The 23,085-nt window shown below is 39.3% G+C and overlaps 1 long non-coding RNA gene across 1 annotated transcript; it reads left to right on the forward strand.

The window, feature by feature from the left end:
• Nucleotides 1-1,636: 1,636 nt before the first annotated feature.
• On the forward strand, nucleotides 1,637-18,332 carry LOC107836366 (uncharacterized). The gene is made up of 3 exons (XR_001662247.1): nucleotides 1,637-2,331; nucleotides 4,823-5,003; nucleotides 17,978-18,332. It is a non-coding gene; the product is annotated as an uncharacterized LOC107836366 (long non-coding RNA).
• The last annotated feature ends 4,753 nt before the right edge of the window (nucleotides 18,333-23,085 follow it).

Here is a 23,085-nt window from a genome sequence, read left to right on the forward strand (position 1 = left end):
TAAAAGAAATCACTTTCAAAGAACAAAGAAACGACCAATGTCAGAATGTGGAAGTTGAGGTCTTTAGGGGTGAACATTCACTGTGAACATTTTGGGAGATTTCCGGGCATGAAATATGTGGAAAGCCTAAAATAAAATACAGGGCAACCAATTGATTTTCAAAGTGTCTTAATAAGTAAATTGAGTCCATCTGGGACTCAATATCAGTACAAATCCAGCTGTTCTAAAAAGACCTGAGGGACTTGTTAGAAAAATCAGAAAACAAATCAGATCAACAGAAAAACCAAGAAGCACAGCAGACAGGTCAGGGATGAAGTTGTGCAGACAATCAACACAGGGTTAGGTTTCAAAGTGAAAGTTCTGGTCAGTCCATCATCAGAAAATGGAAAGAGTATGGCACAGCTGCAAACCCACTGCCCAGACAACCAGAGCAGCAAAAAGCTGTTTTATATATTTATTTATTTTTTTCCAAATCTGGAGCGATAAGAAGGCCAAAGGAAGTCATGTTTGCAATTTGATCCAAACGTGTTTCCAGAAGTTTTAGAAACTCTTGAGGGGACTTCAACAATGCACAATTTATTTGACTGTCAGTTTTGTGTTACAACAGAGAAATCTCCCATTAAAGTGGTACATCCTGTGCAGTTTATGCTTGATATAACCCAGGAAAATCTTTCCACCAAGATAAAATATATTTATTTTAAACCTAAACTTTGCCAATTACTCTGTTACTTTATTTTTCATGGATTATATTACTTTTATAATTATTACACTTATCCCTCATTGAGTCGTTTTTCCACAGTGACAGTTTCATCTCCTTGCTAAAACACACTTCCCTCCTGTTTCCACGATAATCCTTGCTCTGAACTCGCTCCACGTTTGTTGAATTCCTCCTAGATTCCACTTCTGATAGCAGAGTGAAGGCAACAACACACCCTCGCACTGTTTAGCCATTTCCACAATCAAATGGAAGAGTCTTGGGGGCAAATTCTACAAACAGTGCTGTAATATAAATTGACCATGTTAAAGGAATGGTGACAACATGCGCTCCCCTGTGAGCGCTTAGTTTTCCAGGAAAAAATGGGCTAAAATGCAGAGGCTGCAGTTTTTTGTTTTCTCCATCCACAAACTCCACACCACATGTCAGCAGCTGCCACTCTCTGGAAGTTTGTTTTGTTTTAGCACATGATGTAAGGCTAATAAATCCACTCCTCCTGAATTTTTTCTTTACCCATGAATTCCATTATCTGCTTGACAATCCAGGATAATTGATATATCTTTCTCTCATTTTCGCTCTCCTCCTCAGAGAAAAGGCACTTCAATTATTCATTGTCTTCACTTTACACAGAGACAGAGAGAGATCTACCATACGCCACAAAGGCTTAACGCACGTTGTCACAGTTAATGGAAGGAGCAATCAAATATTTTAGGGAAAACCAAATATGCGGATGTGTCGGCTGCAATTTAGTGAAACATATTTTAACAGTGCGGATCTGAAGAAAGGAGAGAGCCAAAATGATTCAGGGAGAAATCGAATGAGACGTTTGATGAATTTTCACCTCTTGTTGCAGAGATTGTAAGTCGCCACCTACCTCTTAGGACAGGAGAGGAGAAAGAAAAAAACAAAGTTGAGCTACTGAGAGTGCTGGGTGTGGCGTGGTGGCATTAAGTGGCGTAATTAATAGCATTCTCACAAATCGGTGGAAGTTATTAGGGTTGCATGGGAGAGAAAGTCGCGCCTTAAGAGGCTCTCAAATTGCACTCCAAGATTTGTCACTTCCAGCAGTCGTTTAAAAGCTCATTTGAAACTGTTGACCCCAGTTAACAGAACAAGCCTATTTAAGCTTTCAGTGAATGACTTCATATTTAAAGGAGCTAAATGAAGACAGAGATATTTGAAAAGCACCAATTTATTACCTGATAGAGACAGCAGAACTTCATTATCATACACTCTTCCTTTATCTGCAGACAGGTTTAATGTAAAGATGAAAATAAAAGATTATCTCTGAAAAACATCCATCACTGAAAATATCAGAAAATGTCACATGTGAGGGGGGGAGGGAGGAAAAAAAAAAAAAAGCAACACGCCATAATACACTTGAGGAAATATTTGCCAATCTAAAAATTTCACACGGTAAATGTTAGCAGAGAAACAGTGAAGCTGCCAGTGGAATCCAATTAAAGCAATCCTCACAATGTTTTTTTTTTTTTTTTTTTTGAGGATTTTCACAGGAATGCCGGCAACTGGAGATATCGGTGCATAAATTAACCGGAGCGGACTTAATTACACACAAGCAAAGCAAGAGGTAGATGGAAGAAAAGAAGGAAAGAAAGGTAAACAGGAAGGAATGGAGGTGCAGAGATTTGTTTTTTTTTTTTTTCCTTTTACTCCAATAAGAAAGTCTGAGATGCTCACCGTGCTGCGGGCTCCTCCATCTGTCTCTGACACACACACACACACACACACACACACACACACACACACACACACTGAGCAGAAGACACACTCCTCAGTCCTCAGCGGTCCAGCAGGAGCAGGTTAAAGGTGCCTCCTCTCCTGGCTCTGCTTGTGAAATACACACACATCGATACTTTTCACCTAAAAGAAACTGAAGTTTTACATTTTTACAAAAGAAAAAAGAAAGAAAAAAATAACCCTACATTCTTCCCCCTCCCCCAAAAAATTAATTTCTTCCTTTTCTTTGCTTCTGTTTTTGGAGATGTGAGTATTTTATGCTTTGCACACAAATGTGATGCATAGACTCGGCTTGCTCATATCTGCCTGCTCCGCACGTGGGCGGGTGTAAATCCTCATCCTGCTGTATATCCATTAGTAATGCAACACTCTAAAAATAAAGTGTGCCCCGGCGTATCAGTGCCTATGAACATGTTGCCTGTGTAATCACATTTTATATACTTCTTTTTTATCTGTTGTTGGAAGAGAGATGGAGGGGATTTTTATTTTTTTTTTCCCTCCATCCTCGCTGGTGCAGCAGCTATAGATGGGATGGATAGGCCAGTTGTTCCAACCAGGTGTTGGGTTTGCTTGGTGAAAGGTGAGATAAGTCCTGATTCTTTAACCCCGTTCTTCCTCCTCCTCTTTGCTGCACCGACACAAATCAGCATGCTTAGAATACACTGCATAAGTTATCAGCTCCTTGGATAGCGACACGTGAGGGGGAAGAGCGGCGGCAGAAAAAGAAGAGGAGACTTCTATCACTTAATGAAAAATAGCTTCTCTTTTGGACAGAACTTCACAGGGCTGCAATCAAGCCCAGGCCCCCAGTTCTTGACGTGCAATCGAGGCAAATCAAGTCAGCATCTATTAATAATATTTCCCTGGCTCCTTTCATTCCAGCGCATGTCCTACCACTGTCAACGCTGTGATGGAGCACTGCCTTTATCTCCACCCTGGCCTGCTCTGTCACAGTGATAAACAATTCTAACAAGAATCAGAATAAAGATCTCCCCAGTAGACTTTCAGAGATAGAGGGGGCCCTTTTTTTCTCATTTTCTAGACGGCAAAATTTAATCTAGTCCCCTCCCCGACAACCCCAACACAACCCCCCATCCCTCCTTCCGCCTGCTTCCTCTTCTGCTCCCCTACTCATCTTCTTTTTTTCCCCCCTCTGCTTCCTTCTTCCCTGCTACTTCTTTTTTTTTTCAAACCATCACATTCAAAGAGATGCAAATTTCCTTAGAGCTGGGACCTGATGGAGTTGGAGTGAATGCGAAAGGGTTTGGAGAAAGTCTGTGCGCGAAGGCCTGGTGAAGCCATTTCTCCTCAGTCAGCCTGACCACGTCACCAGATAAACTGTGAGCGGTTTGTGACTGAACATCCCCTGCGTCTTCTGGATGAGCAGTATGATAGAAAGTTTTGTGTTTCCAATGCCCTGAGTTTTGTTTTCATGTTGTAAAATAGTTTTTAACTTTCAGAGTTTCTCTTCCTCAAGGAGGGTCAATAGCAATAGAGGGTTTTGTGTCTGATGCTGTTATTTTTAAAGCTTCCCAAGGCTTTTTTGAGGCTGATATTAACTTTGATTTTTTTTTTTTTTCCCCCTTCAGGATTTTGCATTGTCAGAAAATCAATGTGTTGAGTGGCATCGCACCAAAGGTCAGATCCTCTGTAAGAGCAAAATTCACTAAATTACAGATGGATGCTACATTGAGAACTTCGTTTTCCCAGAGTCTGAGAGAAGAGCAAATAAAAAGCACCAAAAGCAGATGAGATGTGACTTCTACTTTACAGTCTTGGTTTTCTAGAGCCAGACTTGGATGCTGGGAATAAACATGCACAGGGAATCCTCCTCAATGTAGAGGGAGAACAACTTGAAGGTCTAACGAAACAACATGTGTGATGGTGCGAGCTTGAATATGCTATGTGTTTTTCTAACTACCTGGGATTGGCAGTACACCAGTCATGAATTGAAGTTTTATGTGCTAATGTGCCTATTTTTCATTAGCAAAGTGGATGAGCTTAAGAGGTGTGATCCAAACCCAGCTAAATCAGGAGAGAGCTAACGGAGGTTTCTGGTGTGGAGGCTTTTGTAAGGTAATGTAGAGAGCTGACTGTATCTTCACTGGACCTTTAAAAATACAGGCTGGAGGCGTTTACAGATGCCACCGCTCTCCCTGGTTCTCGGTCGGCCATTTCTCTAAATGGCATGGTTAATTCTTTGGCTTGAAGCACAACAGCCGGTGGCAAGTGACAGTCACACAGCAGAAGATTAGTGTCTAGCCATTTCTACCGATTTAGTTTTTAGGTTCCCATGTCTACCAGAAAGAATCAGGACGTGATCTGATGATGCTTCATCCTGCCCAACAGCTCAGCATGAGGCGACAGTGCCAAGCACAGCAAAGAGAGGACTAGTAAAGATGGATTACATGCGAACAGATCTGTGACAAGCCGGGCGACAGCCATGCAGGCAACAGCAGACAGTGAGAGACAAAGAAGTGAGGGGCCCAGTGGGACATCAGCGATGGAGGGAACAGGACCTGGCACACAGGTGAGGGAGGAGTCATGTGACTGGGAGTGTTATTTGGGTGGGGGAGGGGCCTGAAGAGGCAAAGGGAAGAATTTGGGAAGGGGCATACAAACCTATGCATTTTTCCTCCCTTCATTCCAGTCTGGCTTTCCACACAGACCCACACCACCCACAGTCACAGCATCAGACTCTGGATCAATAGAGCCAGAAATATTGCATCTAATCCTCTACCTGATGCATTTTTAATTGTGAGAGAGAGAAGAGGAGGGCGAGATGGGTGGTGGGTGTCACAGCAGGGAGGATGGACGCCCCTTCTCAGCATCAGCTGTGTCACTGAAGTTAGATGGGTGACAAATCAGCTAACACAGATGAGGAGCTCAGAGTGCAAAAGATGGATCACAGAGGAAGACCTGGTCTTCACGCTACAGAGAATGAAGAGTTAAAAGTGGGAGTTCTGGTTTTCCAACAAGGTCTCTGGAAATAGTTCTTAATGCTGATGTTGAGAAATTCCCCACACTCCTCGTAGCAAAGTTGCTCCATTTGTTTGTTCACAAGTTCCCACCACAGCATTTCAGTCAATATGAACTCTGGGCTTATAGAATGTGTTTTTGCAAAACCTTGATTGTTTTTTTTTTTTTTTTTTTTTCCATATCTTCTGTCATAGATTTGCTATTGTGCTTGTGGCCACTGTGTTGCAAATGTCTCAGTTTTGAATCAAAGTTCAGCTATTGGAAAGATGCTCTCACATTTGGCTTTAGAATACTTTGGCCTACAGAGTTGATGGTCAAATGAAAGACTGCAGGGACAGATGTCCTGAAAACAAGCCCACATGGACAGTCTCCCACCCCCATACTTGAGAGGTGACATGAGGTGCTTGGGCTGACATGTTGCGTTTGGTTTGCTGTGGTTTCATCTACTCAAAATGACATCATTTCAGAACTGTGGGGGATCTTGTGAATAAGCTACGCGGCTATATTCTGTTTTACAGTGAAAAGCCATTTCTGTCATCATGTCCAAAACAAGTGTACATGTTTTTATGTTCTACTTTAAAACTTCAAAGTCCTTTTCTTAGCACTATGCAGCTTGCACAGTTAGGTGAGTGTTTCACTAATTCTGACTTTATGTTATGTATTTGTTTGCAGGTTTTTTTCTTCAAAAGCAGTATAGGAATACAGAAATGCAGTATAGTTGTACATATGATAGCATGTGTACAGTTTTTCAAATAAAGCCATAATTCAGAGGTGAAATCCAGCCAAAGCAGCGCAAGGGGTCAGGGGTCATGCCAGGGGTTAGGACATGACCCTTTGCATGCATTAGACACATGTTGAAACCTGAAAGATGTGTAAACAAAAAGTGGAGCAGGCAGTATGTACTTATCTTATCAATGACTATAACAATTAAAATTTCCAAATGTTTCTCAACTCCAAACAAGAGGATACTGGGGACATCAATTTGACTTGCTAAAGAAAAGAATAATGTAGCCTAACTCGCTTGGACATCAAAGCACAAATGCAATTCTTAAAGGGCTGGCCTTGTTGCTTTGAAAAACAAGAAAGACCTAATTTAGACTGAAAGGACTTTGATTTTTTCTTTTTTTTTCTTTTACATTTGCATAAACAAATAAAAGAACATGTAAACTGTCCGTCTTTGAAAAGACAAAGGAGACAATCCAGATACAAGTAAAACTGTGTGAAGATGGCTTTAAAAAGTGGAAGAAAAACATGGCAATTAAGAATTTTATTCCAGTTTAAATGCTTCTTTTCTTAGCTCAATGCTACATTCTTGAGGAAATGTAAAATTTTCGATTGAGAGAGAGTTAACATTCATTTCCCTGATTCCTACTGGTGGCTTCTATATTCATTAAAGACATGTTTTAACTTGTGTTGTTTTTGTTTTTTTTTTTCTTCTTGCAAGTCATCCGGTATCACTCCAAATCAAGAATTTCAATTCACTTCATGAGGTTCAACTCAAACCTGCTGCACCTGTTTCCTTATGTTGATGATTTCAGGGGGTCTGATCTCATCCTCTACCTCCTTTACTTTCCATATGTATGCATTGCTTTTTTTCTCTTTGGTTTGAGATTGCATTACAGGATCATATGAAATAATTCTGCAAGCATAACCCTCTTTGCCATATAGAGCAAGGGTGTTTTTAAAGAAAAAATATCCTTGCAGGTTTGACCCATATCATTAGTTCACTTAAGTTTTCAGGCTGCAAATTAAAGTTAAACTACTGATCAACTTTGTAAACTTTAAGCCTGATCTGCAATGAGGCGATTTAGAGAAAGTATCCATAAACGGAGCCAAAGCGGATTTGCAAAAGATACGTGCTCCATTCGACAATGCCAAGAAACCAAATTGGTAAACAGGTGTGTGAGTGTGTCGCTATTAACACCTTGGGAATGGTCCGTGGTTCAGTGTTTCCTCATGAAATGTGATTTTATAAATCCCTCCAAAAAAAAAATTATAATAACCTAGATAAGCTCGGGGCTTAAGTGATCCGCAGAATCAGTGGTTTGGGAGTTTAACATCAGTACCTCTGAAGGTAATTCTGATGCAAATGTGCATGAAGACTCCTAGATAAATGCCTGTGGCTGGTGAATGAGGTCCAGGTGGGAATGCGCTTTATATGTTTCAAGGAATCAAAGGAAGGGAAAAATATTCAGAGTGAGGGAGAAAAAATAAGTACAAATCCTAAACAAAATGCAGATGGCAGCTGTGCTGACTCGCCTCTTAGTGCTTTGTGACGGGCTTTGCTTTATTTCACAGGGTACCATCCCTCCCTCCCCTCTTACCTCTCTATCTCACCTTCACTTTCCTCCTTAGTCAGTTGGCTGACATCTCAGCCACCCTTCCAAGACCTGCTGCTCATCACTGCTCACTTCCTACTTTTCCATTTGTTGACCATTTTCAGCTGGTATAGCAAGAAAGATGCTATGCCAGTTCCTCCTGAAGAGTCAAAATTGTAGTATTTAGTCTTAAAATAAGTTTAGATGGATTGTTATAGTCTGAGCTTTAACAGCTTTTTAATTTTTCAAGACCTATCACATTAAATTAGAATTATCACCACATAAATCTGTAATCCCTAATTTTGATTAAAATCATGTTAAAATACTGTGGACTTGTCTAATTCAGAAATACAATTATTGTATCACTCTAAAAAGGAGACTTAGCTTTGTATCAGTACAACCCTCTGAGCTAATGAGTTCATCATGTGCACTATAAACTTTCTCCTGTTAAACCTTGAAAAAGTTACATTTAACCTCAATAAATTTATTTAAAAAAAAAACAAATTGTGCAAAAATAACTAAATTGCTTCCTCATACTACTGTGAACTTAAATTATGCTAATTCTAGAATGATACCAGGATATTTTTCTAGCAAGCACAGTTTTAACTAACCTTGACAAGGCATCAAAATTCACAAGGCAAGGGACAGGGACACGGTTTCTCTACCTCCCACCAGCTTAACATAACAGATATTCAAAATTAGCTCCTGGAAAGTCCGGTTACTTGTTTAAAATATTTTTCAGCATTAAAACTCACCAAGATGACTCACAAAGTTTTGCACGTTTTGTCTATGGTCTGCCTCTTCCATCGAAATGAGCGTTAAGCACTGTCTCGCTTCCTTTACAAACCGGAAGTAAAAGCAGAGAGACGATCACATTTCGTTTTTCAAAATAAGAGTTCTTTGCCTTTTTTTTTTTTTTTGATTTGAATAAAAGTAGAAACAAAAGGACGTTTTAGCCTCCATAACAATTTCACAATAGTCCTGAAAACTGATGGGCTTATTTAACCTTCCAACCGCCATTGTAAACTCTCTGCAATTAAGTCTTAAAACTAATTCTACCGGTTGCACAAAAAGTAAGACTTATTAGCATATTGAGAGCTTTTAGAGCCCATGAAAGAAACATCATCAAATTACTGGTCATGATTCTGTTGTAATGTGGGTCTAAATAATAATTATAAAAAAAAATAAAAATAAAAAAACTCAAACTCTGGACACAGTGTTATAAAATCCTACTGTAATGCAAATGCTCCAAAACAATACATTAAAAAAGGACAACATGCTGGTTTGCCTTCAGTTTTTGCTTCTGCAGATGATACAGGATAACTGGCATTAGAGGCATTACAAAATAGGTCATATCAGATATGTTTTGAACTTATAATGACATTTTTACATAATGTAGTCCTTTCTATAGTTCTCTTATTATCTAAACATGTCCCTTTCTCATTTTATTTTACAACCCCCCTAAATATGAACGCTCTGTGGTAGAATAACATAAAATTTTTCTTAGCATGCGCAGCCACTCAGCTCTCTAACGCTGTGTATTAGATTTATCATGCAGAGTTAAAAGACCTCATGTTCAGAATCTAAATTTAACGCAATTACTGAAAAGAGAAATTATGACTGCGGTTAAATTTACAAGGCATTTATTTAGCCTTTTATGGGCTGGAGCGAATGAACGCTAATAAGAGACCATTTCAGTCATGCTCTGTAAAATGTAGCACTTCAGGAAAGCAGAGCTGGAGTTGAGATGCCACTGATGCTGAGATAAGATTCACAGTTGTGTGTGTTTGTTCTATTAATTACCATTTCATACCCAGATCCTTATACCACTTAAATCAACTCCTTTCAAATCTACAACTCTAATGAATGGTGAATTTAAAAATGTTCAATTGGATGTCCTCCACACTGAGATTCTTTCCTCCTATTATTAACAGCTCTGTGCCTTTAAAAGTGAAGTACACCCCTGCTGTTTCAGCTTCCCTCAAAGGCCATCACTTAGCTGCTTTAAGTGCAGACTAATATTTGCCTTGACAAAAGTGTGGCCTTCATATCAGTTAGCACCTGAATGGGTCTGTGACTGCTTTTAATAGGAAGTGAAGTGATGCTTTTATATCACCCCCTGTTATACACTTCCAAGTTGTCTGTCAATGCACAAAGAACATTTTAAAATGAAGCGAGAAGCAAATTTTACATCTATCGTAGATCCATCTGAAGCTTACCCTCTAATGAGCCATTATGGTTAAACCCTGAACTTATGACAGTATTTTGAAAAATTGACATCAACACTGTTATAGTAACTTGTCGCAAAGTCTATATCAGTGAAAGGTCTAAACTATGATGAAACAAGGTTTAAAGATCTTGAGTTTAAAATCAAAATAAGACTTTAAGAAATTTCAGAGGGCAACCCTGTAGATGAACAATCATGATCTTCAATCTCTCAGAGTGTGCTGCATCAAAAATTGCATTTTTCCATAAATCAGTTCATCAAGAAACACTTAAAAATTACTACTTTGGACAAATCTTTGTCCAGTACTTTCAACATTGCCCAGGGATCCATTTGTTCCACCTCCAATTTGTGCCTATACTGTCTTAATGAATTGTATGAAAAGGCTGAATTTCACTGGAAAGACCAGCTCTTCACATGAACAGTATAATGGCAACTCAAGGGATTGCGACTGAACAGCTGTGTAGCCATAAGAAACTAACTAATCAGTGAGGCTAACTGGAGAAAAAACATTTTTTGGCCAGGCAGTGTATAGCAAAAATTAGGATCATCAATCAAAAAAATTACTCTAAATGTATCTCATGTTGTGAGAAGTAAAGTTGGACAGATTCAAATCTGTGCACTTCCATTGCTTAATACATTCTGACAATCTTGCCAACAAACGTCAAACACTTTGAAGTAGATAGAAACCAGCATGTTCAGTTTACCACTAAAATACTGTCATTTAATCACTAACAATAACTCTTGTAAAATATCATCTTCACTAATCTTTCACCTATTTTGTTACCAAGGATTATGCAACATATTAAAATTGAAATGACTGAGCGCCCCCTGTGCTGATGTAATATTTTTTGGAGTCTAGGAAGCACATTTCTGTGCAGAATGTAAAGATGTGTCAGTTATACAACAGGATCTATTTAGATTATTGAACTTTAAAGACACTTTATTACTGATTTTAAAAAATGTAAACAATTTATATATATAAAATACTTTTTTAAATTTTCTCCTCAGACAATTTTGCTGCATTAGTGGTCATTTGCTGGGTATGCTACAGCGCTTATTCTGAAAAGCAAGCATGGTGAGAAATCATTTATAATAAATATGCTGGAAAGTGTTGAATTTAGCTGGTGTAATGCAATCTTTCCCTCTATGCCATCTCTGCCAAATCCACTAGGAGCAACATTTTTATACAGACTGGAGTAGAAACCCACAGAGTGGTTGTGGATTTTTCTTTTTTTTTTATTCTTTTTTTTGAAAGAGTAAGCTTTCTTGTATGTTTCTATATTGTTAGATGGATTAAAGTTTAACAAAACAGCAGTTTTGGAATTTTTTGCAGCATGAAATTGATGGATATTAACAGATTAAATGAAGCTGATGAGAATAACCATTAAATCCTAACCTTCAAAAATATTACTGTCAGTGAAAGAAAAGTAAAATAAAAAAATAATAAGTAAGCTAATGTCGCTTTTTCCATCCTTCTGGTTTGAGGTTAAAGGACAAGATTAATAAATGTCCAGAAACAGAACTTAAAAGGGAAGTAGTCTAGAAGTCCGGGATGTGTGTGTGTGTGTGTGTGTGTGTGTGTGTGTAAAAAGCTCAGCATGTGTTCCCATTCCATGTTCTCCTTCCTGGACTTGTTACAGTTATTAGGGCAACAAATGTACGAGAAGTTCCTCGGCAGCAGTGGCATCTCTCTCCAGCCTTCAGCCGAGCGTTCCGTGGGGATCGCATCCCAGCGACGAGGGATGAGGAATGGCCTTAATGAAGTCAGACAAGCCGGAATACATGCATAAGAAAGATTTTAAATATTGATATGATGTCAGTGTGCAGCTGCATAAACGGGTTACAGTGGATCGGTTAGCTCTCAATGACCCTCGTCTAATACAGCAGCACAAGGGGGATGATTAGGCTCATCAGAGGTGATTGTGTATTCTGTAGGAGGCGCAAACACAGCACACACACCACTTAAATCAAAGCCTCCTCCTGTCTTCCTCTGCAGCACTTCCAGTTTCAATTCACGCTTTAAATTATTCACAGGCACATGTAATTAATGGCTAGTGAATTTATATGATATGGCTAAGCAAAGTATTAATGGGTTTTTATTAAAGGGCTCCATCAAGGTGCAGCAGGCCTTTCAGGGGCCCAGAATAAATGTTACTGTAATTACTCAAGGAGGAAATGGATAGAAACAATCTGAAAGCAGATTCTCGCAATGTGACGCTCATTGCACAACAAGGAATAAAAGCAGAAACTCAGCACAGATTAGACGTGTGAAAAATGTCAGCTGTCCGGCAGTGGAGAAGTGAGACAGTGGGGTGGAATTAAAAAGTGATGAAAAGTGAGGTTCTGTCCAACACATCACACAAACATAAGGGACACTTGAGTTTCTGTGCTGCGCCACGACCCGATCGATATTCCCTTCTAAAAACAAACTTCAGGTCAAACTTCAGACCCGTCCGCTCAGACACGGGTCAGCCTTAAATTATTCAGCCAGAGAGGGATGCAGAGACTGGCAAGATCAAGGAAGTCGAGCGAAGCTAGTTATACGCCAGAGAGCTGGTGGTGCCCACTTCTTACGCTGTAAACACCAACCATTTCCCAGCAACAGACACTTGTTTATTTAATTCCCCCACAACCGGCACAGATGTTTTGAAAAACAGAAAATATTTCTTGTGCTTCATGTTGACACATGGGTGAAGTGTCTGTGCTTGACTTTGATCTCACTGATCAGTCAGTCGGTTTGATTTGGATGGATTACACTGGTTTGGATGCAGCTCTTTTGGAAACCACTGATCCCATAGTACAAACACAAACAAACAGTTCAGATAGGTGGGAAATGGACATTTCCTCTACTTTGAAGAACTGAGCAAAAACCTTACAACTCGTTAACTTGTGCTAACAGGGCACCCTTGTTGTCAATGGTGCCACCATCACCAAAACTCCCATGCATGCTATCACAAAGCAAAACCTATTAGTCAGTAGAAAGAGCTTTTTTGTGTACCTTTGCCCAAAATGAACAGCTAGTTTTCTGGGATCCTTTCGATTGATGCTGTAAATCACAGAGCATATTAAAATATTTATTTAATTTACAAAACGATTGCTATGTAAGAGGAGATTGGTACAGAATACCATATGTTTTCAAAAGTATGAGAATCCCCAACTCTATATTTCTGAGTTCAGATGATGCAAACCTTTTTATGTCCACAAATGTATGAAAATAAGCACGCAGAAAGCAGACTGCTTCTCCTAATATTAGTGGGACTGATTCAGTAATTCATTCATAAGGAGCTCCAACCAACTATCGAGTGCATAGAAATCAGCATACTTTTCTGTGTGAAATTTAATTTTTTATTAATTTTATGCAACGTATAAAATCGGCTTGCCACCAGTGAAGAGCTCACAGCATTGGCAGCATGCACGTCCATATGCACACATATTGAGAAGAAGATATTTGTAGATATAATTTTGTGAAATGGGCTTTCAGCTACAGTTTGCCCAAGAACACCGCATGTCCTTCCAAAGCAATCTCTTCAAATGACGCCAGAACAATTTGGTGGCAATCTGTGAATTTCGATGAGGGATAACTCTTGTAAATATTTTACTAACCGTTTCCTTGAAATACTATATAAATTTCAGATAAAGCATTTGACATGTCTGAAATATTTGCAACATTTGTGTCACTGCTGTAAACTTTTGCGCTTCCTCTGAAATCTTTCACTCCTCAAACTTTATTCATGACGATGAAGGGATGCTGAGATCTTCACATGGTTGTGGAAAAGAATGAGTATTAACATACCTAAAGGACACATGCTCAGTTCTTGTGTGATATCACATGTTTCCTTTGTCCGATTCCTGCCTCCTTGTTCCAGTCCGCCTCATTAATTCCAACTGGAGTCCATTTCAATAAGTACATCTCCCTCTCCTTTTCCATTACAGTGCAGCTGTCCCTCCCTCTCTTTCCCCAGTCATAGCTGGGGTTAACATGCTAATTCCGTTTTATGAGCTCTGACTGAGCCCACTCTGCTCCACTTACACGTGTACAATAATTATTACATCGCTTCTTTTTTTTTTTTTATTTTCACTATAAAAAATTCAGCACCCCGAGTGTCATGTCGGCGAAACCTGAAAATTTATTCAGCGAATAGAATGGTTAATTTCTCAAAGGAAAAAAAAAGAAAAAAGGAATGACCTAAAAATAGAGATTTACTGTGAGATTCTGCATTTAAATGAGCCCTACCTGTGTGATGGCCTGGCTGAGAAATCCATTTGTGTATAAAAAGAGGTAAAATACCCTACTGACACTAAAGATTATATTAAAATACAATGTGGGACATTGTTATACATATCTTCAAAGCTATTTATCTATTTGAAAAGACCCCTCTCTTTTGAATTTTCTTTTTGACTCGAATCATAAGCTTGAGTCACAATGTAGCAAAAGATTCATGTCATTATTTAACATCTGTATGATTGATTAATCATTTCCTGTTTGTACAATGATAAAGACTGCTGATGCTGTTGTTTCTTACCTATTTGAACAAAAGGTAAAAAATAACTGAGTAGTTTTATGGAAGAAAACCTTCATCTTCACTGCTTTATAGAGCGCTCCTCTCTCTGGTCCAGGTTACAGTAGGTCTTCCTCTCATTTATGAAAATCCCCATTGTGTTTTCATGATTCCAAAATATTCCTAGGCCTGAATGAATATGTAGTTACACCCACAATTTCTCCTGCCTGGGAATGCTTGGAAAATCTTTAAAGGGGATGCTATAACCATCTCAGCTGACTTTTTGATGTGGTTTAGCAGTGGTTCTGTTCACATTGTTTGCAGATTATGGTGCTCTAAGCTCTAACAGATGAGGTTATTGGTCTATCCTTTTCGAAGAAGCTTATTTAATTCACTTGCTCCATTAGTATCCATGTTTGTCCAACATCTCATGATCACAGGAGAGCGCTGAAATGTAAACTCAGAACTTCATCTGTGCGCTCGGCTCTTTCTTCACCTCATCCTATTGATGTAGATGCGTTTCTGATTCATTTCTCAGTCTCCCGTTCCATCCTGGTTCTGCAGGGGGAATCAGGTGAGCTCTAAAATTCTGCTCATCTCTGACGATGATGAAACACAGTAACCATTCAGTAAAAGTTGATTAAAAATCGGTACTCAAGTGTTATCTTGATTTCTTTGCGTTAAAGTCTGAGCCGATTTAAGGTAGAGCTTCATTTCTTTCTGCTACATGTCTTTCCTAATATCAAAGCACATATCAGAATGTGCAGGTGGATTTATTGGGGGCAGTCAGTCGCAGCCCACTCATGTAATGAAGCGAATGCACCAGACGAGTGGTCAGAGAGGCCCCGGCAACTTAATGACAGCCAATATCTCCAAACCCGGCTTGAAGGAAGGCTGGAAACATTTGCTCAGGAGACTCGTTGGGTGTTTCAATCTCACCACAAATCCATTTTTATGTTTTCCTTCTGATTTATGGCCTTATTTTAACTGTCTCCCACATGCAAATGCCTGGCGACCGCTCTAGAAATATACATAATGTGATTCTCAGGGTCATCCCTCCAGCCTGTCAAGTTGAGGAGGTGCATTAAGAGTTTGGGGGAGGTGCAGGGAGTGACTGGAGGGGGATCAGAGGGACTCTGATTATTTTCTTCCAGCGGTCCTAGGTGAATGGAGAAGGTGGCTTTCATTAGTTCCTGGTCATACATTCATGACTCTTTTATGACTATTATAGTTATCCACACATACAAATCCCACCAGGCAAGATGTGAGTTAACGTATCAATAAGATACCCATATATTAAAATCTAGGATCTTTATGGCTAACTCTCTGTTTGCTGTAGCTGAGAGTCTATTTGGCCTGAATTAAATTGGTTTAATTTTATATTCTGTAAAACCTGTGTCCATCCTGGAAGTCTCCTCTCGATTCACCCAGAAAATACTGATTTGAAAATGATTCCTGGGCAGGTAATTATGATCATATATCCTGACATGTGTAGAGGAACTTTATTAAAGATATCTGTCACGCTGGCTTCTCTGCCCGTCTCTCTGCATGGACATGACAAAGTAGATCCATCAATTAAGCCCCAGCAATTGTATTTGGTGGGATATTAGCCAGCCTTTATATTTTCTTCCACATTATTTCACACATTTTTCACACATTGGAATATGTTAATGAGGAGGTCCAGACAGTTCCACCGATGCGCCCATTTCCAAGAAATGTTCACACACTTGGAGACAGACAGTTACTTTCGTGCAATGTCAATGCCCACGTGTCTAAAATCTTTACCTGACTGACTGATTCATTTTGCTTTGACGAGCTTTTCATTCCAACTTGAAATGTAGAGATAGAGCTTCTTAAATAAAAAAAAAAAATATGAACCCATCATATCGACCCATCAAACTCTTTGCTTGCCTTGCTTCATGCTCTCCCAAAGACCTGCCTGTGTCCATGAGGTGAAACGATGCCTTTGTTTCACCTCATGAATTCTGCCGTATTCCACAACAAATCCTCTTCCACCAGAACACTGTTTGCACATCAAACTGTCCTGTCTTTAATGGGTCACTGTTAATCTCAGAATCATTTTTAAAGAGCAGGGAGATGAGAAAGACTTCAGAATCCTGGCAACTGATGCCCAAACCTAAAACCTAAAAAGAAAATTGTGTTTCCTTTTCCCCAGTCACCTTCTGTCAGTCTCTCATGGAGCAAATATAGTTTAGTTTATAATGGAAAATAAAGGAACCTTTACACAACATAAACAGAGTTCAATCTTTATCTTTCAGACATTATGAGGTTGACAGTAAGAAATTGATTCTGATTACATACGAGCTGGTTTAGCTTTTTTGCCAAATATAACCACCATGAATGAAGAATGAAGGTAAAACAACTTTTTTAGATTGATCTGGCTTTTTTTTTTGCTTTTTTTCTTTTTTTTTTGTTGCATTCATGTCATTGAAAGCACATTACGCACATATTTGACATAAGTTGAGAATACAGCCAATAATGAAAAGGCTACATCCCTTGTTATTTTGTAAACCTAAAATCATACCTGGACTAAATGCGTTTTCTTGAGGATGGGTGCAGCCAAACCACAATGTGGGATAAGGATTTCCCTGTGTGGGTTTTAGGGCTGTTAAGGATTTGGTGCCATGCATTAGGATCCTATTCCTGTAGAAGCGTAGTTCATTGTTTCTATGTTTCTTTGACCAAAGGGCATTTTGCTTTTAATTTTAATCTAGAAAATAATGGTTTGTACGATGGCACAGTTAGTAGCACTGTTTCCTGCAAGGCAAGAAGGTCCTGGGTGCGAGTCCCAGTCTGGAGTCTTTCTGCAATGAGTCTGCATGTACTCTCTGTGGGCACTTTGGCTTCCTCCCACAGCCCAAATAGATAACTGCTAGGTTAATTTCCTAAATTTTCCCCAGGTTTTCTAGTTTTTTGCCTCCGTGTTCTCATGTGATGGACCAGGTTGTCCAGGGTGTACCTACCTCCCACCCGTTGAATGCTGGAGGCAGGCACCATCCCCCCCATGATCCTGCAAGAAAAAAACATGCTAGATGATTGATGGATGTAGAAAATAATACAAAGATCAAACATCTTCTCTTGGCAGTCATTTTGGTGAATTTTGTCATATAATTCCCCCCCATATATCAGTTTTACTATGGATTTGTAGTAGAAACTAAAAAAGCAATGCCAATTTTTATCTAGATGATGACCATACGCAGAGTTTGAGGATATGTTATATTCTTCTTTAAAGAACTAACTAATAGTTATTTTGAAGACATGTAAGAACATTCTATCTGCCAAATTCCATCACTGTTACAGTTTTTCCCATCATGACGCTTGTAGATGAGAACATTTTTACTGCGAATCAGTCCTGAGCAGCTGCAGTTTAAAAGTCTTCATGGCAACCCCAATCAGAATCCGTGTCAGCCGAGCCCATGTAGGAACTTTAACAGAGCTTGTTGTTCTCACCGTCTCACAGATGCCTCGTTGTCATCCAGCAGCCACCCAACATGTCACGGCGGTCCGGCGCAGCATACTCAAGTCACTTCAGAGCATCAACCACCGAGGCCCAGATGTTCCTCAGCAGCTGACTGAGGGAAAGCGTGACATGTCCAGTCAAAGATGCAGCATCCTCCATGTTGGCCAACACCTGCCTTTACAGCTGCTCCGCCTCAGGTTCCGACTCGCTGCATCCACACAACTTTGGGAAGGAGGTGTTTGAAAGCTCCATCCAACAGTGAAGTTGTCAGTCTCGCATATGGCTGTGGGATTAGATGAGATGAACAATTTCATGTGGTGGAGATGAAGCGGAGGAGGGTATACAGTCTAATGTTTCTGTCCACACAAAAAATAGTTGATACTCTCAGTGCTTTCCCGTGTTTTCTATTTGTTTGGGCAATATTTAAATGCTTAGTTACTCCAGGAAATGCCTGATTCAGCGTAAGTAATCCACATTTGCTCGTGCATTTCTGGGCTACAAAACATTAATGTGTTTAGACACATTTCATAAATCTAACTCTGCTAAAAAACAAACAAACAAAAAAAACAATCAGATAAAGAAATAACAATATCAAAAACAATCCCCATGTTTATAAAAGTTTTATTTTAAAAGGTCCACATTCTGTATTGACAATGCTCCAAACCCGGGGTCCAGTTCCTGTGAGCTACTATCCTGCAAATGTTAGATTTATTCCTTTTTTCAATGTAACTAAATCAAGTGAATGGCTCGTTAGCAGGTCTCTGTAGGGCTGAGTAACACGCTGATGTGCTGAAGAAGGAACGTATCTAAATGTTGCAGGATAAAAGCTCTCCAGGACAACATTTGGGCACCCCTGGTCCAAACCATGTTGCTTAAAATGCTATATCTGGACGTTTGGATTTATTATTTTTAGCTCCTGAAAAAATAGTTAATTCTAGGCATATTTTTTTACAGGAGACCCAAGAAGAAGCACATTTGTCTACCTTTCAAGCAATGACTGTCTAAGACCATCAAAGCTCTAAGACGCTGAACATGATGCACTCCTTCGCAAGTAATAATTATCTTATTTGGAAGAGTTTTCTAATAAGGTTTGTTTCTTCATAAGGCTTTTAAGGAGGATTTTCAAACGGGTTGAGGTTTTAGAAATGCCACTCCAGAAGTGTAATGGTAGCCTGCTTTATCCATTCAAAAGTTTGTATTTTTGTGGACATTGTCTGGCCTAAAAGTTGTTGGACTGTGTCAAAACCAATCTGTAGATTGACAGAGGAAACCTTCTAATATGGAACTTAACAAATGAACAAACTTGACAAGTTTGTAAAGCAAAGACAAAATGAAGGAAAAGTAAGAAAGAAAAAAAAACATCTAATATGACATTCTGACATTATTCTGGGTGTTTGACTAAGTAACATTTTAACTGTTTCACAGTCTGATTTGTTGCTGTGCTGCTACTGGACACACTTTAAGGTGCAGAGTGGAAATGATCTGTTAAGAGTTCAGCCTATTTTGTTTTAGTTCTTTCACCCAGACGGTGTCCCCCTGAGCTGCTTGCTGATTGCTGCCTCATGATTAGTTTCGAAACATACTTTACATTTTAATTAATATCAAGAAGATCTTAGTAAACAAAAAGATGATGCAGAGAACATCAGTGGACGCATCCCCGTCATACTGAATTACAGAGAAGTAAAACGGGTCACAGAGATGTCAGGGTGGGGGAATGGGAAATAAAAACAACCATGTACAAAAGTGCTGGGATATCGTCTGCTAGAGATGTGCAGGCAAACTTCATGCTTGACAGCAACAGCCAAAAGTCTGTGTCCATCCGTCCATCGTCATACCTGTTTATATATGCAGGGTAGTGATGCCTGTGTAAATCAGATTTTACAGAATATTGCAAGTGTTTACCTGAAGCTAAGGAAAACCCAAAATAATGTTGAATATTACATAAGGTACATAAGTTTGGCAGATTGATATGTGCTAACCTCAGATTATCTTTTAGTCTCTTCAGGATAGCAGTTGCTGCTTTACTGTAGTTTCTCTGAAGTTCAAACAAACTTTGGTGAGCTTCCTAATGCATGTATTCCTGTAAGTGGAACATCTGAAATAGGTTGACATTTTGAGAAATGAGCATGTTTCCTATCAGCTACTTACACATGCCAAGAACAGAGCTGATATTAGCAGGCCATTAGTTTAGAAATAGTGGCGTAACCACTGCTGGAGAGCCGCTTTTACATTAACGCAGCATGTCATGTGGTTAGTACAGTTTGACTGTTCTTCTGCCAGAGAAAGAACGCAGGCAGAGGCTCCCGTTTGTTTGGAGGATTGTACAAACTGCATGTCTTGCTCAGTAGTGGCACCAACGGTGAGTTGATTTTCTAAACACTGTTTTTTTTTTAAAGACATACCACACTTTGGATTTGTACATTTTTGGCAATTTCTTTTTGCCACCATTTGACACTGGATAAAGATTTTTAAAGCTTTAGAAAGTATTCTTAAATTTTACTGTACATTATTGGCATCTGTGAGACATCACAGTCACAAGAGATCTCTGTGGGCTTTCAGTAGATCAACTGATTTGACCAGATTTAAGATTGAGCCATTTACAGTACATCTGCTAGACATTTGTGGATTCCTGTTGTGCCACAAAAACACCACACCTTTGAGACAGGAACTGCGATGGACTCTATCATGGGGGCTGAAAATGAGCCCTCAAAAATATCCATATCCCTGTCAGATTTAGGTTTGAAGACATTATTTTAACTTTACCAACATAAAAGCTTCTCAGTGGAAGTAATATTGATGATTTGGAGTTGCCCAGCCATAAACCTGACTAGGATCTAACACAGAAGGAGCTAAAGATAAAGATGATGTCAGGAAGGCCTTCCAACCTCAACACATTGCAGCTCACCACATAAGAGCAAAAATTACTGTTTAATTATATTTCTGTTTCAGAGATACAACTAAATTGTCTTCATCTGCAAGGAGAAACTAAATCATAGTTGATGAGAGTTTTTGGACATGAGCCCAGTGGAGAGTTAGTATGTAGTTTTATTGCAAAGAATACATGGTGCACTATTTTATTCCATTTGACTTAGATGTTTTTATTTTAATACATTTTTTTTATCTCTTAATATTTTTTTTTACAAATTATATCCAGGTTTCCATGGATGTAGCATTAATAAAAGTTGATCTGGTTTTGTTATTTTTTTTCATAAATGCATACCATCTCATTTATTGACTGGTCAGGCTGTTGGTCCAAACATTGACATAATTTCCTCCTCTCCCACACCAATTCCACCATACCTCCCCCCACCCCCCCAGTTTTTTAAATCTGTGTCTGGGTTGTAAATTTCTTCCAATTTTTTCCTCCTTCACTCCTTCTATCTTTCCCCCCTTGTCTGAATTAATGAGATGGGGTTTGATCAGGGCAGCCAAGTGTTCAGTGGGAAATCTCGCAGCCCGCCTTGTGTCCCGTAATAGAATTTGCATCTAATGCATACATAAATCAAACATCTTTCTGGACATTTTCATATGCATAATGTCATTTCATCCTGTTTCTTTCTGAGTGGGGAGCAGAGCTGGGCTGAGGGTGGGGTGGAGGAAGGTTGTGCAGTGGGTGGGGGGGGTTATATGTAGGTGGCTGTGGAGGGAGTTGTTGGTGCAGAGAGGTTATTTTGTTTTCTGTTCCAGTTTCTCACTTTTTTGACTTTCTCTTAATGCTTTCAATTTATTTTGCTGACTGCGTATCCACGCTGTGAAGCCAAGCATCGGAGATCTTTGGGGTTTTGGTTGTCAGATACTTTTACTGAGAGAAAAGAAGGAGACAATACATGAGGATATGTGTGTGCACGCATACGCCTCCCTCTGTGTTTGTTAGCGCGTGTGTCTGAGGCATGTTGATGGGTGTTCAGACGCAGCAGAGGAGGCTGCTTCATCACATCTACCTTATTCTTGGGGGCTTTGTTATGTAAATGCAAGAAAAAAAAACTAGCAGATTCAAAGTGCTTTTTCTTCACAAGGAGGCAGGAGATAAAAAAAGAAGCAAGTGACAAGGTGTCTTGATTGTCCTTAGTGCTTTGCTGCTCCCGCTCTAACAAGGCTTGATATTGTAGAAATTCTATTTGCAACCGGCTCCATTTGCATGTCTCGGACAGTGCTCATGTGCTCTAATAACTCTTCATCTGCAGGGAGAAAGAGCACACTTACAGATATGACTGTTACGTATAGTGGAGTGGTTGTGTGTTCGATTTTAACCAGAATGATTCAGATTCTTTTTTATGTTGGATAGACAAACAATTTTGTTTTATTTTCCAAACTAAGAAGGTGAAGACTAAAACAGCATTCATGCTTTAGGAGCCAATTTAGCAGAAATAAAATTCAAACTTGTATTGTAAATTTGAAAAAGTAAGAGATTTGTTTAAAAAAAAGTTAAATTTAGATACGGATTCATGACAAACTGAGTGAAATATTTTAAACATGTATTTCTTCAAGGAAGTTCTGAATTTGAATCCCAACCTGAGATCGTTGTCCATGTTCTCTCTGTGCATCGATGGATTCTCTCCAGGTACCCCAACTTCCTCCCACAACCCTAAAACATGACCGACAGAGTAAATTATCTCAGTAAATTGCCCTTAGGTATGAGCGTGTGTGTGCATAGCAGTCTGTGTTGTGATCGAGTAGTAACCCAATAAGGATGTATGCTGGCTCTTGCCCAATGACCACTAAAGATGGCCACCAGTCATCCCTGCAGCCCTACATGGACAAGCAGTTAGATTGCTAAACAGCAGAGCTAAACTGAACTGAATTACTCAAAATAAACCTCTCCTTACTGCTTTATCAAAGGGCATTGATGGAAAATTCAGTGGAAGAAAAATGTGGTTACAAAAAGGGCAACTGTAAACTCCACAGAGAATTGATATGGTCAGGAAACAGTCAAACTGTACTAACCACATGACATGCTGCGTTAATGTAAAAGCGGCTCTCCAGCAGTGGTTACGCCACTATTTCTAAACTAATGGCCTGCTAATATCAGCTCTCATCTTGGCATGTGTAAGTAGCTGATATGAAACATGCTCATTTCTCTAAATGTCAACCTATTTCAGATGTTCCAC

The sequence above is a fragment of the Poecilia formosa genome, unplaced genomic scaffold (genome assembly GCF_000485575.1).
Source record: "Poecilia formosa unplaced genomic scaffold, Poecilia_formosa-5.1.2 Scaffold54, whole genome shotgun sequence".
Lineage (NCBI taxonomy): Eukaryota > Metazoa > Chordata > Actinopteri > Cyprinodontiformes > Poeciliidae > Poecilia > Poecilia formosa.